The sequence below is a fragment of the Agelaius phoeniceus genome, chromosome 5 (assembly GCF_051311805.1).
Source record: "Agelaius phoeniceus isolate bAgePho1 chromosome 5, bAgePho1.hap1, whole genome shotgun sequence".
In the NCBI taxonomy this organism is placed as follows: domain Eukaryota; kingdom Metazoa; phylum Chordata; class Aves; order Passeriformes; family Icteridae; genus Agelaius; species Agelaius phoeniceus.
In genome coordinates this window covers 4,057,951-4,078,437 of record NC_135269.1, presented here as the reverse complement: position 1 = coordinate 4,078,437, position 20,487 = coordinate 4,057,951, and positions in this window count along the sequence as shown.

Sequence of the window (20,487 nt, the reverse complement as noted above, 5' to 3'; positions counted from 1 at the left end):
GAATCTCTTCCCTGACCCCCAGTTAAAATTTTACCCAGCCCTGGTAGGGTGTCAGATGCTGCACAAGGGATTTGTGATTACAGCTTGTCAACACAGGGTGCTTTAGTCCAAAAAACCCCCCTGATTTTTTGCATAGAGTGAAGAGTTGTCTTAGTTGAGATGGTCACAATACAAAGCCACACTCCATTTTCAGAAGTTTTCAAACCCATTTTTATTATAACATGCATAGTTTTTATACACTCTTACAAAACTCAGAAGTTTACACTTTACTCATTGGTCAGGAAAGAAAAAGTGGTTATTGGAATAGACAGTTGCAGGTTTCTCTTATTTATCTTTCTTTCTTTCTTGATTTCTATGTCAACAGCCTTGGTAGGAAATGCTTTCAGGGGTAAACATGGATCCTCTTATCAAACTTCCCTGCGGCTCACAGAAGTTGCTGTAAAACCTCTTCCACAAGAGGTGATATTAGGTGATATTTAAAGCTGGCAGGAGACTCTGTATGAGTGCAGTGCCTCAGAAATGAGGAGGCAGAGCCTGGGGGGACTGGGCTGCTTGGCTGGCAGCTGTCTGGAAGAGAAGATGCTTCACACCGTGGAGCTGATGTAAGTTCAACACCCTACCTTAGGCATCTCACATGTCACAGAGACTTTGTGTTTAGTTGTCACAGCAGGGATGCTTTGCTGCTTGAGTCTGCTTTTTTTCTTTTCCTTTTATTGCTAAAAACTCCTACTTGCTCACTGCTGATCCCTGACCACCAACTTAAATGCTGTGGAAGTTCCACTGGTGTCATCTTGTGACTTCTATGGTGTAAGCGAGAATTAAACATTTTATACTTAGATTTTAATGTTTGCCTACCAAAATGTAGAAGCAACCATGAAGTATTGAGCCATTAACTGTGATGTTTGATGTGATTTGTTAAAATTTATGTGCATTTTCATTATTTAAACTCCTTTTATGGGACAGTATTTTCAGTTGGCTAGCAAATGCACGTTCTGGGTTTAAATATAAACAAAATCTCTTCCTGGTTTCCTTGGCCTGGTTTCTAAGCCATTGGCGTAACCAAGCTTTATTGTCATCTCTCTGTTGCCTTGGATGTCATCACACATTCCAGAATGGGAAAAAACCCCCAAACTGATATGAAGTAGAGACAGAGAAACAGGGAATCAGATTTTTCAAAGTGGCTGATAATTCCAGTATGGTCAAACTGGAGCAGCGAGAGGAGGTGTCTTGTACTGAAAACAAATATGAAAAACACATAGATCATACAACCCCACCCAAAACAAGAAAAAGACAAAACTACTATGAGAGATGAGATGAATTTGACAGAAAAGAAAGATGTTAAAAAAAAATAGAAAAGTCTGTTGAGATTTTTATAAATTTAGTGATGGTACATTGTTTTTGAGGCTAGAAAGGACCACACTATTCTTCTTACACTGATCTCCAATTATATTGAAAAGATTTTATACCAAGGCTATGTCATATCCCTATTACCTAATTTTTATCAAAGGCACTTGGGTGCTTGCTCCTATTGCAACAGCAATAGGAACTGATTAAAATTATGTACAGATTAAACTAGGAAATGCTGAGATGGAGCTATTAATTGCTGTTTATTGCTTTAATCGCAATAAATCTTGGTGTGGAAGGTATAAACCCCACATAATTGCCTTTTTTTTTTCCACTTGTTTAACAGAGCCATCAACAATTTTCCTTCCCTATAAATTTTTATTTGAAGACATTAATGACTTTGGAGTGAACTTCCTGCAGGCCAGGGAGGAGCAGGGAGAGATTTTGGCAGCTCAGCCCCAGCATGGGCTGGCAGAGGAGAACTGCTAGAAGGACTCTGTTACATGTACAGGCTTTTCTGCTCCAACATTTTTGTTCTGATTTCTTTATCTGCATGGAGAAAGGCAACTCATCATTCAAAGCCACATAAAACATGACTTTATGAAGGTTTAAAAGGCTTTAATTGTTTTCTAACTGCTATTATTTGCTGGGTGCAGTATGGGTGGTGATTGGGGGCCACTCACCTCAACTTTTTAGCTGAGTCACGGTGATTTCACTCCTTGCAGAGCCTGGCAGCTCCCTCGGGCACCCTGCCATGATATTTAATGAATCAGAGCCTGCAGGTACAGGTGGTGACTTGTCCACAACCTTGTTAATCATGCCCATGGGTCGCTACCACCTGACTGGAAATTTACCTGTGTCTGATTTGGAGCTGTCCCTCCTTTGGAGTGACTTTTCTAGAGGGTAATGGTGCTCCTTCATCAGCAGATTTTGATGAAAGGCAAAAAAGGCAAATCTCTTACGTGGGCAGTGCAATGGGAGTGTTTTGTCTAGACAGAATCATATGTGGTGTTGTGAGGTCCCCAGGATGAGGTGAGAGATGAGAATTTGACACCAAGTACTCAGAAGGCTGATTTATTATTTTATGATATATTAAAAGAAATGCTATACCAAAACTATATTAAAGAAAGAAAGAGGATACATCAGAAGGCTGGACAAGAATGAATAATAAAAACCTGTGACAGACCAGAGTCCTGATACAGCTGGACTGGGATTGGTCATTAAGTTAAAACAATTCACATGCTGGGTAAACAATTCTCTAAATCACATTCCAGAGCAGCAAAACATGGAGAAGCTGAGGCTTCTCATCTTCCCAGGAGAAGAAATCCTGGCGAAGGGATTTTTCAGAAAATATCATGGTGACAATCACAGAACCATTAAGGCTGGAAAATATCTCCCAGACCATCAGGTCCAGCTGTTAGACACGAAAGTTTTTAGGTAGAAAGTCCCAACATGAGTCAGCCTGGCTGATAAGGTTCCTTGGTGAAACAATTTGCATTATTTTCCTGAACTAAGGAGCCTGTCACAAATGTCTATTCCTGCAGAGCTGACAAAACATTGCAATGTATTGATTGCAACAACAGTGAAACAAGAAATGTGATTTTTTAACTGCTAAGAAGGTAAGTATCACTATTTATATTTTAGTAAACTTGGGTTTTTTTCCTGTGAATCTAAAGGCATACTGGGCACCTTTTCAGGATATGCAATGGGTAGAGAAGATTGAGACATAGCACAGAATCACAGAATGCTGAGATGGGAAGGGACCTCTAGAATTCATCTTGAACCTCTTCCCTGCTCAAGCAGGGCCACTGGGATCAGGTTGCTGAGAGCTGTGTCCAGATGGAGACACCACAACATCTCTGGGCAAACTGTGCCAATGCTCAGTCAGCTTTGGAGTGGAAAAATGTTTTGTAATGGTAGAGGGACCTTCCTCTGTGTCACTTAGTGCCCATTGACTCTCATCTTGACACTGGGCACCACTGAAAAGAGCCTGGCTCTGTCCTCTTTGCACCTTCCCTTCAGGTATTTATGTACATTGACAAGACCCCCTTGAACCTTCTGCTCTCCAGAGTAAGGATCCTCAGCTCTCCCAGTCTCTCCTAACAGGAGGAGGATTTAATCCCTTAATTAATTAATGAATTAATTAATTCTCTGTGCTTTGCCTGAATGACCTTCCTGTCATGCCCTGGGCAGCCCTCCTGGGACACCCAGCCCTGTGCACCCCCAAATTTCAGCCTTTGGGTGTGGGCAGGGTGAACGGGGCAGTGCTGTGCCAAGTGTAGCTGGCACTGTGCAGGAGATGACCATTTTGCAGAGACCCTTCTTGGAGATGCCTGTGGCACCCAAATTTTTCCCTTTCATGCTATACTCTGTCCCAGTCTTCAGCATGTTTCTGAATTGGTGCATGCTCTCAGCCTGTCTCTAAAACCAAAAGTAAACCAACCCCAGTAACTTAGAGCAGGAGAGGTCTGCTCTTGCTGAGACAGATCTACTGTCACTCTTACTTGCACAACATCATGCTCATGGATCTGACCATGTCAGTAGGAAGTGGTGCATCAGCAGTGAAAAAGGTTTTTGTGTGAGAGAAACATCTGTAAAATGGTTGATTCCCTCCTCAGTGAGTGCAATGGACAGTACCCACATTTATCAGCAAGCTGTGCATTTTTACTGAAATAATTTCCCTGCAGCTGCCTTTGGAGTGGTTGCAAGACACCAATTTCAGTAACACTGAAGCGAAACGCTTCACCAAAACTCTGAGAGCAGGGTTAGAAATTCCTTGGAAAGAATCACCAGAGCTGTGTCCACTGAATCCCGAGCTATGTCCTGTTTCTCCAGTGTGGTGGTGCATTTGCTCCCCTCTCCTTTGGGCTGCTCTACAACCTTTAGGATTCCTGTTAGGCCCTAAGTGAGGCCTTTTGAGCTCTCCTGGACCACAGTGGGCTGTGCCAGCACCTTGCTGTGAGTAGGAATCCTGTCAGAGCTCATGAGCCCTTAAGTCTGATCCTTGGAAGGCTGTTGCTGAAAGTTGATGACAGGGCCTGGGCTGATAACTCCATTCCTCCACCCCTGAAAGATGCAAAGGCATCAAATGTGAGTATTCCACTGCACTCGGGGAATTTTGAACTGGTACCTTTGTACAGATAGATATAGGTATCTCTGTTTATGCATGCCTCTGAATTAATTAAAATACCCCCTTCAGTAGCAATGGTGCTATCTTGAAACTGTAACTAGGTCATTCTAGTAATTGCAATAAATCCTGTCTAATCACTTTATAAATATTAAATTAGTCAATGACTAAGTGCTGTTAAGCCCTTTTGCACCTTACCCTTTTGCACCATTACCCTTTGCACCTTTTCTTTTTTGCTCCCCGTGTAAATTATTCTGAACTGATTCTAATGCAATTTTCCTTTGTATGCTTCACCTGTGTGCTAAGTAATGGAGTCAGTTTTGCCAGTGAGCTCTGTTAAATTTCATCTTTACAAATTTATGTTAAAACCTGCTTTCACTAATACCTTTAAGCAGCCTAACACATTCATTTGCCACATCCATAAGCACACACTTTAACTGTGTTCAGAAGAGCCTTGAGTTAAATCCTGTAAGGGCTTTCTCGAGTTGTACAGTCTGATTGCTGCTTATTCCTTGCTTTTTTAGGGCCTTTCCCCCTCTGAATCTTGGATCTCTTCCATCGCAGTTTTTTGAAAAGAGCTGAGACAACACCTTTGATCCAGATAAGAACGCTGACAGCTTAGATCACCTGAGATTAGCCATACAAAGGAAGCGGGGGTGGCTGCTCCTGGAGAAGAGTGTAGGAAGGTTGTGATGGATGAGGAAATGTACTGGTCTGGCAGGAATCCAACTCTCTGCACTCTGAAGTGTTGATAGAGGCCCTTGTTTGTGAATATGAACAAACAGATACGCTAGGATGACATCCCTGAGAAGATATTTACATTTACTAACTGGGAATAGTGGACTTTTAAATAGGGTGGATGTTGTCATTGCTGCTAGAAGAGAATTGTCAGCCTTTTATTAATTGGAGCTTCTATAATCAAGGAGAAAATCAAAGAAATCCAAAGGGTGGAAAGCAAAATAAAAAAAGAAAACTGGCTCTGAATAGTAGATATTGATGTAAACACTATTTGGCTTCTTTCATTTAGTAGCAGCTCTCTAAAATGCACTGATGCAAGGACACATCAGTCCTGGTCTGGAGCAAGGGCAGGAAGGTCTCTGAGGCTCTTTCCTGGCATGGCACAGTTTGCTGCAGTCCCCACATGTCCACCTGGGGATGACATTAATGAACAATCTGCTCTGCCCATCCTTCTCCACACTCACCTCACTAACTTTGCACCCACAACCACTTTGGTTGGATACAAGAATAAGTGAATAACAGTCATGGTTAAAAAAAAAATAGCTTAAATTGTAAATGCTAAGAAGCAGCAGATAGTTGAGTTTGAGTAGATGGGGGAATGTCCAAAACTGAATTTCTGAACTCTGTGACAGAAACCTGATACTGCAGCCTGGCTGCAACAAGTGCAGGCTCTTGTAGATTACCAGGACTAAACAAAAGTGTCACATCCCAGGAAGGAGCTTTAATGGCCTTATTAAAATAGGTGCTCTTGTGGCAAGAAGGAGGTGCACTCATCTTGGGAGGGGTGAGCTAAAAGTGGAAGACTGGAGATTGTAAATATGCTCAGGTGACCCTGCAGTGGGAATAATTCTTGAAAAACCTGTGTGAACAGCAGGCCAGTGGTCCTCCAGCATGGACAAAGTTTAACAGTGATTTTTGCCTTTTTGCCTTTTTTCCCTTTTTGCCTTTTGCCTTTTCATCTTGTCCCTCTGCCCAGGTGCTGCTTCGAGCATCCCCCTCTGGGTGAAGTGACAGAAATTAACATTCTCTTTGTGTTCTTGTTCTGAGTTTGTGGCAGTCCCAGCTGACTCACACATGTAGAAATGGTGAGTAACCACATTTATGTAAACAGAGTTGTTTGTTTTTATTACACTGCTACACTTCAAGTTCACATTTTTTTTTTCTCACATATCTTCTTGTATTTTACAGCAGAGTTTTCAGTATGGTTGGTGCATATGGGTAAAAAGGAGGGGTTTTTGTAACTGCCTGCAGATCAGTTTCCAAATGGAATTTTGTAACTTCTTTGGCAAGAGAAGACAACCATGTGCTGAAACCAGTTCAGGGCAGGTAAAGTGACAATTTTATTTTCTTCTGTTCAGAAAATCAAATTATCAGCAAAGCTGGACTATGCTAACAATCCTGTGACAAAGAGTGCACCTTTTAAATACCTTTAGGAAAACCAGCCAACTTAACCATGTTTTAAGTAAAAAAGAGGGGGAAAAAAGGGGGTTTTCCTTCTTTTCACTGTTAAAAGTGTAAGAAAGCTTGCAAACCTGGCTGCTGTTATAAAAGAATGAACATGTCAGGCCCCACCTTTCCCTAGATTGTGGGCAGGGTGTGCTGCCATTCATCCTTCAATTTTGGCATATTTTGCCCTTAATCTTAAAGCTATTCCCTTAGCTGGAGATGTGTTCCAACCTTCCTAATGTATTTATGTGACGCCCATAGAACATTAGCATTACCTGGATGTCAGCTGTGGACTTTTAATAAGAAAGTATTATACTTGTAGGTCTTTTGACTGTGAAAATTAAATTGCAGTGTTTAAACCTCGTGCATATTCTTTTCTAAGTTTTCTTAGTTCTTCCTTAGGCTGATATTCTATAAAGCCTGATAACAGTGCTTTAGGAGAACAAATTTATTGCTGATCTTTAGTAAATTGGAAGGAAAGTGGAATTGTAACTGGTGGGGAAACCAGGGGAAGGCTTAGGAACAGCTTCTGTGTAGGAGGTGCCGGGTGTGAAATGAGGGATCCAAAAGGGAGAGAAGCAGGAAAAATAAGGGAGTCATACCCTTAAAAGTAAATGTGTTATTCATCTGAGTCCCGCTGGAAGCAACAAAGTACTTTAAAAATAAATAACCAAAAGCACAGTTGCTCTTAAAGCTCATCTTATTTTATCATAGATCTTTTGCTGACATTGTTTTCTCACTGACGTCAATGGAGGTTTCAAAGGCAATTGAAAGCAGCTGCCTGCTTCAAACACACGTTGAAGTCATCAGGAAAAGTGGTGTAGAGTTTTTCCCTGGAATATACTTGAGACTAGTCCAATATGTCTTTTCATCACAAATTTTAATCATCAATTGCTGGCTTTGTTTATGTTTGCTGCAGTGGGACATGTACTGGAGCAGCTGTATCAGATAAGGGTGCACAGTAATATATAACTGGCTTTACCAAATCCATCAAACCCACTTTCATCTTAAATACAGTGTTATTTATTTTCCTTTTTTTTTCTCAGACACTGTCAAGATTTTTCTCTTTTAATATTTTAGAGGATTACTTGCTTTTGAGGAAATAAAGTTCAAAGTCCATTGATTGAATTCCTTATATCTATTTATATTGATATTTTGTGACAGTGTATTAGGTTAGATGATGTTTACACAGTGAACTTCTATTAAATTATTAAATTGATATATATTAACTTAAAAAAATTGGTCCCTTTTTTTTTTTCTGGGAAAAGGTGTACTTTACCTGAAATAATTTTGTTTCTACAAGGAATTGTGTGATGACTGCTGTTTTTTCAGTCTGTGTGTGGTCAAAAGTGTCTCATGCAGAGAAGCACAAAGAATCTTAACTAGAACATGAAGAAAATAACCAACATACAGTGGAGTACAAGTGCATCATGTTTAGGTGAGGCTATGTGTACCATAGCCTTTGGTCATTTAAAACCCCTTCCTTCTAATATTTCCAAGTAGGGAAGAAAAGAACATTGTCTAAAGAAGGCTGTGGTCCCTGCAAGTGCCCTGAACCCAGCTGGCAGGGAAGTGCTCTGAGCTAGAGACAAAACAGAAAGGGAAAAAGAAATATCCTGTGTGGCTTGGGTTGGGAAGGACAACACTCAGGGATGTCTTAAAGGGGGAAAACAGACATTGCCACAGCAAGGCAGCACTGATAAATAAAGTATAAAATGCATTTTACTACAGGATGGTATATTTCTAGGTTCTTTATATCTTCCTGGACCTGCAGAGGGTGCAAAATCTCCACTTTGCTTAGAAGAAGCAGAATTATTTCATTCTCCTGGTGCATTTTGCTTCTCTGGTAACTTCTAGCAACTCTTCATCAGCACCAAGATCATCTCTAGAAATGTCGTTGTAACAAAAATGCAGATAAAAGCATTTATTACTGAAATTAGGGCTGTTGCCATTTAATTGGCAGAAGTGTTTTAGTCTTCAATAGCTGCACCTAGTGCTCAGAAATTCTTTCTAGCTTAGTGCAATTTAGTCCCTTCTTCTCTCTTTCCCTAACAGGATGCTTTCTTCTTCATCATCTCTGTTTTTCTGCTTTCTGGTTGATTTTAACCTGGGTATTTCTTCTGGCTAACAGTTTCTGATGGAATTCTTGCTTCCATCTTTAAGTGGTTTCTTTCATGTCATGGAAACAGTGGAGGTAAGTGATAAACTACATGGCTTTGGTTACACACTTTACTTTCACATGACTTCAGCAGTATCTAGAACAACAGAATAAACTAGCTGAGACATTATTATTATTTCTCTTCATTTATTTTCAGTGTTTTAGCAGAGGTCTTCAATGGGAGGAAGTGTGGGCCAAAAAACTGCTTTTAAAGTGTAGGGGTTTCTGGGATAAAGCTTCTCTGCTTTCAAAGAAAGTCATTCTGTTCTGCAAATCAAAACAAATGCTTCACTACCACTCAATTAGAGCAGTATTATTAGGGAAATAATCCCTCAAACTTAAAATACCTGCCAAGGGAGGGGCGAGAGAAAGTTGTTACTGTGTGGTGGTAAAACTTGTCTAACTTGTCTAACTTCCCTTGTTTCATAAAAAGGAATTTTTTTTTCAGTTTGTTTATTTCTGATCATTTGTGTTTTGTTTTTAATTCATAGTCTTCATACCAGCTGTGAAAGGGCTGGGTTACAATATTGTTGGAGATTGGTGGGATTTGCATGATTAGCCTTTGTGTAGGAATGAATGTGCACTTAAATTTGGGTGTCTGTATTTGGCCAAAGTTCTTTGTAGGGTTCTTTTTAGGCAAAGTTCATTAGTTTTCTGGCTGTAACAAAAACTTCGTTTGCATTGATCTGCTTATATCTCATCTTTGGGTGGATGGGGGAAGAAACCAACCAAAAAATAATCAACCAAAAAAATATAAAATCAACCAAGGAGGTCAAGAAGCAAAATTGTGCCAAGGCCCAGCACAGACCCTCATGTTCTCAGTGGCTGCAGATGATGGTGATACTGGAGAGAACAGAAAACCTTCCTTGAGGCTGGCCTTGATTCTGCTGAAAAACAGTAGCAAAATTTCATCTTGCCTCTGATTCCTACCCAGTGCAAGTCTTTTGGTCAGGAGTTTCAAAAGGAGTTGCTTAGATAGTGTAATTTTTATTTGGAGATTTTTAATAACTCTGATTAAGTCTGAGGATGCAGTTTTCTAAGATGAAAATGATTAATTGTAAATAAATTGTTTGATTTGAAGACATTATTAGGGCAGTATTTCAGTAGCTGTATTAACATCATAATGATAATCTTGTTGTCTTCTTTAATTCCAGGAATTGCAAGGTTTAGACCTGCAAGGAAGAACACAGCATCATTATATAATTTGGTAGGGAGGAGAAGTGCTACTCTTCACAAAGGAAAGATTCAAGGCTTGGGGCCTATTATGTACCCATCTGCAGCTCTGCTATAAAACAGTGATATTTCTATTTTAATAAGTTAGAGAGAGGGGTGTGAGAAGCTGCAGGGTGGCCCTTCCTTGGGTGGGTGTGGCAGTCACATTTTCTGGAAAAATCCCTTTGCCCAGGGTTTTTCTCCTGGGAAGCTGAGAACCCTCAGAGAAAAAGGAAAACAAATTCTTATCTCATTTGCTTCTGCTGTGTTTTGCTCACTTGTGGGATGTGTTTGGAGATTGTTTACCCACAGGTGATTGTTTCATTGGTTCCATGTGAATTGTTTTGACTTATTGGCCAGTCAGGGCCAAGCTGTGTCAAGGCTCTGGAAAGAGTCACGAGTTTTCATTATTATCTTTTTAGCCTTCTGTAAGTATCCTTTCTGTATTCTTTAGTATAGTATAGTCTAGTATTCTTTAATATAATATAGTATCATAAAATAATAAATTAGCCTCCTGAGAGCATGGAGTCAGATCCATTGTTCCTCCCTTCATCTGGGAACCCCACAAATACAACAGGTGGGAAAGGTGGGGGCTCCCAGCTGTAAAAATGCTCAGTTCCTCCCAGGGCATGCAGAGCCAGGAAGGGGGCAGGGAAAACACTGGTGCTGGAGCTTATAGCAGTCCATGGCACATTAGGTGATGGAGGCCTCAGGATCAGGGAATTACTCTGCAGGTTTCTTTGTTAATTAATGAAAAATACACAGGAGTGCATGAGAGAGCCTCTGTAGGGCCCAGACAGAGCTACACCTGATGGAAGATGAAACAGTGCCTTGAGATTTATTTATGTGCGTGGAGGAGAATCTCCTCTCTGAGCAGCCAGGGCTCTTCCTCTTCCTCTTCCTCTTCCTCTTCCTCTTCCTCTTCCTCTTCCTCTTCCTCTTCCTCTCTTTCCTCTTTGTGCCCCAAGTGTGGGTGGCTGGTGGCAGCCTCAGCTGGACACAGCTCCAGGCCAGAATTTTAAGGCCAGCCTGGCCTGAGTGGAGAAGTGCAATTATTTTGACAGTGCAATAACTAATATTTTATTAAGCTCAGAGTGGTAAGAAGGGGAAGCCAGAGGGATTATATGCATCCTTGGGTAATATTCTCTGTAGGACAATTTATTGTTTCCAGATATTGTCATTACATTCTTTATTATCAGCTGACACTTTTAGAAATCTGGCTGCAGTGTTAATTTTATTTTCCATGTATCCTAGGGCATGAGAATTGACAGAGAGCTTTGATAAGAGAACAAAAACCCCATTAATTTTAGTCCTTTTTGCTGATGTTTTTGATTCTTTCATTTTTCTATTAAAAACTTACTATACTAAGGAAACTGATAGAGGTTCATATGAACTTGGTAATTTGACATCCGTCAAAAGTGGAATAGGGAACAGGGATAAATAAGAATTCTAAAATAAAAACTAGATCTGTGAGGGATTGCTGAAGGAAGGCAGAGGAAAATAAAGGTCTTAATTTGCAATCCATTCCAAGCATGCTGCCTCCAAGGGACTCAATTCAGCAACAAATCTCTTATTGCAAGAAATAATTTATAAAACCTGGAACGTTTCTGGTACTTCCAGTGGTGCTCCTGCAATGAATTTGCCATTTGAAAAGACAGGGAATGTTTGTGTTTGTGAAGGGAAGGAATTTTTTTATAGATGGGGAAGGACAACTTTATGGAAAGGCAGGTGCTGCTGCCACTGGAGTTCTCAATGGCAGCTGGAGCCACAGGCTTGGAGCAATTGATGCCAGGGAGGGAGGAAAAGCTAATCCAAAGTTGATGTGAAGACAGCTTTTGAGCAAAGTAGGTTTTTTTTCCCCAGCAGCTCTTTCAAAAAGGGAGTAGCCCAAAAGTGGGTGGGTGTCAGCTCTGTTGCCACGACCAGCTGAACTAAAACATGCACAGAAATGTACCAACCATTCAGTGCTTGACAGATTTAACAGAGAGGAAGCAAACTGGATTAGAGCAGGGAGACAGAAAAATCCTTTGGCACTGGATTTGCTAAGTGACTTCAAAAATAAAAAAGTAACTTCAGAAAGACTGGGTGGTAAGATACTAATGCAGAGCAGATGGTAGTTTTCACTTCAGTCAGTCCTTTATAGATGTTATCCTAACTAAATAGCTCACATAAAAACAACACAGGCTTTAATTTTTGCTGATTTTTTACACTGAATTAGCTCTCTAGAATGAAACATTTTATAGCTTAATGAAGATAAACTCTTTGTACTGCCTTTAACTAAGGGCATTTGGCATGTTTATTTCTAAGTGTCATGCTGATTGATTTTTTTTTCTCCCCAGCAGAAGTAGTACTTGTACCCACTGAGATGTTTTCTTAAAAAACATTTAGAAAACTTGAGCTTTTTAAGGCAACCCTCATTACTTGTGCAGGTACTTTGTGTCCTCTCTGAATAACAGAAGTTCATGGCTGTTGGGCTTTGAACATTCACTACATCTTAAAAATAGATTGCTGTTATTAAAAGAGCAATCATCTTTCTCCTTTTCAGTTTAGAAATTCCAAAGTTAAATACTGTGTAAAAGAGAAGCCATTTGCTTGGTCACTTCTTGTGCAGCAGGGAAAAATACCAAAAACCAGAATACCAAAAGGCAATAAGAATAAGCACAATATATCTACTGCAAATGATCTGAATATTTAGATTTGCTCAGTGCCTTGCTGATCTCCTTGATAGTCAGAAGATCAGCCTGAGTGGGAGATTTCAGCTGTGTGTTCTGGAAAGGCTGAGAAGAATTTGTCTCTCCTGAGCTGCTGCTGTAGGCTGGCATCACAAACTCTCTGATGTTTCTCCTTGTATGATTCTGGCTTAGTGGTGGAGACAGAAACTTACAGAAGTTCCATTTTGCTGTTAACATGTTAACACCAATTGGGAAAAAAAAAAAAAAATCACAAGTCTCCTTAACAATCCACTTCTGAAATTCTAATGACTTTTATGGATGTTGCAATTTTACACTCCAGCAGGCTCAAGAAGATGACACGGTTCTTCGTGTTTTATCAGAGCGTTGCAAATGTCATTTTGCTGACTTCTTGAGAAGAAGCTCCTCTATCTTTTCCATAAATAATTAGTGTCCCCAAATGCTGGATGCAGATTCATAAAAGCTTTGTTATACAGTCTTTTATTTCACGTTTGTTGGGTTTATGCATGGAATTAATTTCTCCTGTGCTGCTGATTTGCAAACAAAGCCTATTTTAATTTGACCCACAGAAGATGACAGGAAAATGTGATGAGATAAAATACCTGATTGCATCAAAGTGTTTTGTTATAAATGCTGGAAAACATCCATACAGTCAGGTGTGTTAGAGACTGGTGTGTCATTTTGGGCACGGAGTCTCTTTTAATGTGATTCTGAAGTTCTGACCACACCATCACAGCTGTGCTTGTTATTCTGCTGTTGTAACTTAGCTGTAAATACCTTTTTACATTTGCAATTTCACTGATTTCTCTAGCCTTTTTAGTTGACACCTCCTCATAGTCACAAAGGAAGATTTTTAATTTTATGGAAACTTTTGAAATTGCTATTTTTTTCTCTTCCTTTCCCATCTTTCTGGTGGATTTTTAAATCCTTGCCATATCACTACAAATCACAAATCTTCTCTCTTGGCTAATTCATATTTCTTTGAGCCAATGGCACAAAGTAGCCTTGTAATATTTATCTAGTCTTCCTTACAATTGTCAGCTTCAGAATAGTTTCTCTAATGCTAACACGTCTCTATTGAAAATCATGTCAGGTTTCTCCAGCACTCCTGTAAGAACTCATGATATGTGTTACCATGTGATTATTTTTCTTTTTCCTCTCATCCAAATCTTTACAGGCTGCAATCAGGTCCACAGAGAGTGGAGAAACGTTTGTGCATTTTCATTTCTGAAGATGACAGCCTTTGTTGTACTACCCCACACAACTATCAGCTATTTGCAGAGGTGACGACTACTGGTGTGGTAGGTGGATAAGGAAGAAGAAAATTATTCTTGACTAGCTGAGACTTCAACTAACAAGTTTTCAAGACTTCAACTAACAAGAGTCTTTCTTGACCTCTAGATCCATGGTAATACAGCTTGGCCTATAGTTTCCACTCAGAACATTTTCCTTTTACACAGGAGAGTCCCCCTCAAAAATATTCAAATTTAATTTGAGGGAAGGATTGACTTTATATGATCCTTGGGAACAGGGATGTTGGCACTTACACCAGGCTACTTTCACTCTGTTTTATGGCATCATGTCTTCCTGTTGATTTTTTTCTTTTACTTCATGCTCTTAATTGGATAATGCTGTGAAGATTACAAGCAAAGCAAACAGGATGATTTGTTATCTGTAATTTCTGTTAAGTAACAGCATTCTGTGGGAGGTGCAGCCTGTGACTGCTCTGAGGAAACTGCACCCAGAGCTGAATGAAATATTGGTCTGGTTTGCTAATGGTAGAGAACATTTCTCTGTTTTGTGGGCTTGATAATTTCATCTAAATACCAGCCTGCAGTCTGATCATCTTTATGTAGGGTGCAGTGCCTGGTCCCACAGCTGTGTGTGGCTCTTCCTTGTTGTTTTATGTCCCATGAGATGCTTACCTTTAGTGCTTTTTTTTTTTTGGAAGCTTTTCTGAAAGCTGCTACAAGTGGAAAGCACTCTCCAGCCAAAGGAAATTTATGTGTAGAGGATTTCACAATGGGGCCTCCAAAGCAGATAGGAAGAGCTTTTCAGCTGGCTGGATGAGGTGCCTTTAGAATGTCTCTTGCCTGCACTTGCAGTCAGTTCCCATGAGCTGCATGGCTCTCTTACCATGGCAGCCTTTGCCACACTCCCCCTGGGTTGCTGTGCAGCTCCTCTCCCTTTTCTTCTCCTCCTGCTTGCATTCATCTCCTCTAAAGTCTCATTTGTTGCTGGACTTGCTGCTTCTTTTAGCTTTGTCGAAAAGCACAGTTAAAATAAGGTTTATATGGTGTGGCATCAAATCAATGCTTTGGTCATGGAGTCAGCCTTCTGTTTCTGCCCACAATGAAAATTTCTGTAACACTTTTCCCCTGATTTAATTCAAAGCAGCAGTGCCAGAACTGCATACAGTAGTTTGGAGTTTTTTGTTTGTTTGCTGGATTTTGTTCCCCTCTTTTTTCCTGTTGCTGTTATCTACTTCCCCATTTTAAACTCTTAAGGGCAGGTACTCTACCACATATAAATTAAAAAAAAAAATAACAGTAGGGAGATGGTCATGCCATGAGCCTGACTGTGAGAGGTCCATGCTTGGAGAATTGAGTCTGGAGAAGTCAAATCCTTGTCCTTCTGCTCAAAGCAGCCAGTGACCTCTCCTCTTTTCTAGCACATTCAAGTTCTCCTTCTCTCTGCACTCCTGACAACACCTGAGAAATTAGCTGCTTTTTGGCTCAAATCTATTTGAAAAGCTAAATGTTTCTAAACATAAATCACTTGCCTGGGTCTCCAGTGGGCACAGTTTTCCTTTCAGTTGGTTGCTGTGGCTCTGAACAGCCAGATTACCTCAATTTATGCATCCTTTGCTGTGAGTCACCAGGGCTGTAAAAGTGACTGTGTCATGGGAGTTTTTTCATGCAGCACAAGTGAAAATGTGTTCTTATCTAACTCTGATACTAAATTGAACTTCTGGCCCAGGACAACACCTGGATTTCACTTCTGAACACAGGGCAGATTTTGCATTTCAGGAAGAGAAGACAATACCCTGCTTGTTCCTTTGCAATTATCTTAAGATAAGCAAAATGTGGGGAGAAAGAGACTTGGAGATATTTGGGCCAGGACCCTGTGGATGCAAATTAGCCTTAATGGCTCCAGGCAGCCTCACCTGGCTTTTCTTACACTCCCTCTTTGAGCATATGGTGACTTGGCTTGATCAGACACAGTGAGTTCACCTGATACCATCAGGATACTGATAACTCAGTTATTGGTTTGGGTTTTTTCCCCTCTAAAATAGCTATAACTTTCCTATACTCTGTGCTGACCCACTGTGTTAAAAAAAAAATATCCCCCCCAAAAAATCCAACAAGAACATCCTCCCATGCAGGCACTGGGTATGGTGGGTGTCCAAGTGGTGAGCTTTGCTGTGGAAATCCCAAAATCAGAAGGTAGGCAAGCTTTTTGTGCTCATAAAATTTCACACTAGACAAGGCTTTTACATGGGCAGCTTCTTTTCTGTTTTATTGTTTCTCTCCCCCCTTATTCCTAAAGCCTGCAGTTAAGTATACTTGAGTTTTTTATGCACAATCTGTAGCAATAAGATTATGATCATGTAAAGATTATGTAAATACCTGATTTATTTGCATCCAGATTAGATTTGCATCCAGATTGTCTTTACACACAGATCTAGATTTTTTACTAAATTAGGTCCCTTGGAGGCAGCATGCTTGGAATGGATTGCAAATTAGAACCTTTATTTTCCTCTGCCTTTCTTCAGCAATCCCTCACAGATCTAGTTTTTATTTTGCATCCAGATTGCTTTCAAGAAGAAAACTAATTTATAGTGTCATACCTACAAATTATTTTTTCTATACATTTCAGGGCCCATAATTACGGTGGCTGCTTATTATTCAATTTATACAATGCATGAGATTTTCTGCTCCCAGCTTTTGTGTTTTAGTGGTTGTCATTTTCTTGCTGGTACCTTTTACCTCTTGGACTTGAAAGTGACACTAAGTAGTTGGAGAATCAGGAGTTCCTTTTTGGGTTTTGTGCCTTCTGTCCTGTTGCCCAGTGTTCTGAAGTGCTCACCTTTTGTTCAGTTTCTATAAGTGTCAAAAGAGAGGATTAAAGCCAAGTTTGAAGAACTCTGCAGTTTTGGCTCTTTTGGTTATCTGGTAGCAATGGTAAAACTGAGGCACAAGGGAGAAGTGTGTTGACATGTTATATGCCTGAGCCTCAGAAATTAAATTTTCTGTAAATTTTCCATGGTTTTTAGCAGGCTGTAACAGCAATACCTTATATTTAACTTTTGTTCAAGTACTGAATTGCAGATTCCTGGTTTTACCTGAACCCAAGTGAAGCTGTTTGTGGCACAGCAGCACTTGTCTGGGCTGGTTGCTACTAAAATCCATTTTCATCATTGTCTCAGTTTCACATACCCTGCTCCTCTGAGTGTTTCTGCAATCTGAAAAAGATGTCAGTAAAAGACAGTAGAACAGTAAAAGACAGTAGAACTCTCTGTCTTGTCAGAGTGATTCATGGAAGGAGACATCTTTTCAGATGCTGTTTCTATTCCATACCTCCAGCCTGGCCTCCCACATCTGTAAATCTGTGTATTGCACCCTTTATAGTGGTGTAAAGTGTGACTTAGCCTTAAAAGAGAATCAGTTCTTCTGGCAAATAACTAATCTGCTTATTCCTTAATTGGATGTGTCTTGTAGCACACAACTTTTAATTTTTTCCATTTTTAATTTTTTAATTTTTTTTGTACTAAAAAGCTTCTGCAATTAAATTCAAAGTGCTGATTTCCACAAACTTGGAGCTGCCTACAGGTTTTATTGTAAATACTTGTTGGATAAAACTGTTCCCCCTGTTAATGGAGGTTGATAGGAGGTAAAACTGTTGTCACAGTTCAACAGGCAGAGAAAATTGTTTGTCTGTTTTTCTTACTGTTTCTGCTTTCATTAAAATGCTCTCACTGGAATATTTAAGTAGCTGCAATACTTGCCAGAGGAATATTACTTCTTTATTACAGTGTAAATCAGCTCTGAGCACAATTTTGAATACAAACACAAATAAGATGTTTCTCAAAAACCCTAATGTAAATTGAGTTTTCTGGAGTTCCGTTTTGAGCAGAGTGTGTCGAAGCCATAAACAAGACAAACAAAATTTTATTCCAGCTTTTCCTCTGGCCTGGAGCCAGAATTGTTCCTTGTGCTGAGGATATCTGTGCCTGAGCTGGTGGCTGGACACCAGTGAGGTCTGAGAGTCCCTTTGAGAGGCTGGAGCATGAGGGATGGTTTGGGAGGAGGAGGGAAAGATCTTCCTTGCTCTCACAGGCAGTGTGTGCTATAAAGCTTTTTATGAACTTGCTGTGAATTTATGAGTTTATGTGGCTTTTATGAACTTGCAGAAATTGCAGGCAGGCATTCAGATCCCCAGGTTTCTCTGTCTGGTTGACTAGCCTAGTTAATTTTATTAACTGGTGCTTCCAATTTAGCAAATCTTCCCTTTTGAAACAGAAATTTCTTGCTACCGGTATTGATTCCTTTACTTTGAAAAAATATCAATTTGACTGGCTCCAAAATTATTTTTGAGATACTCCTCCTGGAACATATTCACTGCTTACTGCAACTAAGAGTTGGTTTCTTTTTCCAAATGAAAAGAAACAGGACAAGAGGAAATGGCCTGGAGTAGCACCAGTGGAGGTTTAGGTTGGATATTGGAACAATTTCCTCACAGAAACTGTTGTCAAGCACTGGAGCAGTCTCCAAGGAGTGGTGTGGAAACCCAGGGCACAGGGAATATTTCTCTGTCTGCTCTGGGGTGCCCTGACCCCCAGGGTAGCACTGACTCTGACCCTCATTCATGGAGAAAGTTTCCTAAACTTCAAGATAGACTGGAACCCACAAAAGTGTGAAATAGATTATAGACAGCAGTGTAGGTGCATCACTTGGTGAGAAATTGAGGTTTTGGGGTTTTTAGTGGGTTGTGGGTGGAAGCAAGATGGAGGGCACAGGGTGTTGTCCTGGGTTTCTTCTTCATGCTTCTTCTCCATGGGTTTGAGTGGCATTTTGTGATTGGGCAGAAAAGTCTGCACTGGGGGCTCTTTGGGATCAGTTATTGGGTTAAAAGGGAAAATAATCTAAGTGTCAGTTCTTAATTGGATAGTTTAGTCTTAAAAGACCTTGGAACAAGAGACTGTTGGCCATTTTGTGCCTTGCTGCAGAACTCACAGCAGTGAGGCTGTTTTACTGATAAATAATAAACACCTGAGTCCCAACATGAATTAGTGTCTCAAGTGCCTTCAATCCAGACCCAGAGAAACCAACAACTGGCACTGCCACAGAGTCGAGTCCCCAGCCCTGCAGGGATTTAAAAGGAGTGTACATGTGGCACCTGGGGATGTGGTTCAGTGCTGGGGTAAATCAAACTCTGTGATCTCAGAGCTCTTTTCCAACCTAAATGATTTAATGAATCCCTGGCTCCTGGTTCCTAACACCTTGTGTAGCAGCAAGTCCTGTTGGCCACCAAGGCCTTGGCTGCCACGTTCCTACACCAGAGTCTGCAATTGAAGGATTTTTGCAGCAGCACAGGGCAGGGCAGAGTGGATGGGGACCCTGGGAGCTTTCTCTTCCCCCAGCACCCACTGGGAAAGACTGGGAGTATGTCCCCCACCTCTTGTACAAGGAGAAAAAATACCTGGGATCTGCATATCCACTCTCCTCTGTTCCTAATAGTCTCCAACTGATATAATTAAGGACCTGACCACAGAAGTTCAAGATAGAAAAGATATATCAGACAATATTGCTCATTGCCTTGGGACCAGCACAAGATTGTTTCCTGTGAAATAGTTTGCCAACTTCAGGGGAAGCTGAGGTCTGTAGCATCATGCAGGCTCAGGCTTTTACTGAAGAGCTTCAAGGCTTATACATACATCTTTATTAAAGCTTTAATAAAAAAAAAAAAGAAGGCATTTCTATGCCCACTTGCTCTTGCAGATTTCAGCAGTGCTACTTTATTTCTCTGTGATAAAAAATACTTATTAGTTTTGTATGCTCAAAGGGAAGTAGGAAAAAATAATAAAGTAAGAAATTGGAAATGATAAAATACTTGGCCTTATTAAGTCAGTGGGGGCCTTCAGGTGCTTTGAAGTTTCAACCAGAGCCTCATCATTTTTCCAGCTTATTTCACTTAGAGACAAGAGCTGTGAAAGAGGCTTACTTTGTCCATCTTATTTATCATTTTAATGAGGTAGCGTATTATTAATAAATATCTTTATTTTCAAGTTAAATGAGTCTTTTTAGTCATGACCAACATGGAGTCAGAGGCAAGGGAACAAAATGTTTGAAGCCTTACACCCTCTCAGCCTCAATGTAGCTTGAGAATGTTAAATGATTTACAGCAAATTGCTGGATGAAACTAGTAAACTAATATTTTGTCTCTTCTGAGATGAGATGTTGCTGTGGCTGGGATAACAGGGATCAGAAGGTGCAGACAAGAATTATTGTGGTCAATATTGGTCAAACGCTGCCTCTGAGTGCTTGCAGTGTGACCCAGCCCAAGCTGAACTCGATTTCTTTTCATGTAGGGAAAAGTGGAGAGAATCAGTCTAGATCCCCAGCCTGTAATTCCATATAATAAGAAGCTTCCTCCTGTAATCATCACTCTGATTGTTGTACAAGGTAAAAATAAGTGCTTCTCCTGTGAGGAGCAGCAAAGCACAGCACCACATGGCTTGGCACTTGCTAGCACTTAATCTGCTGTGTCAA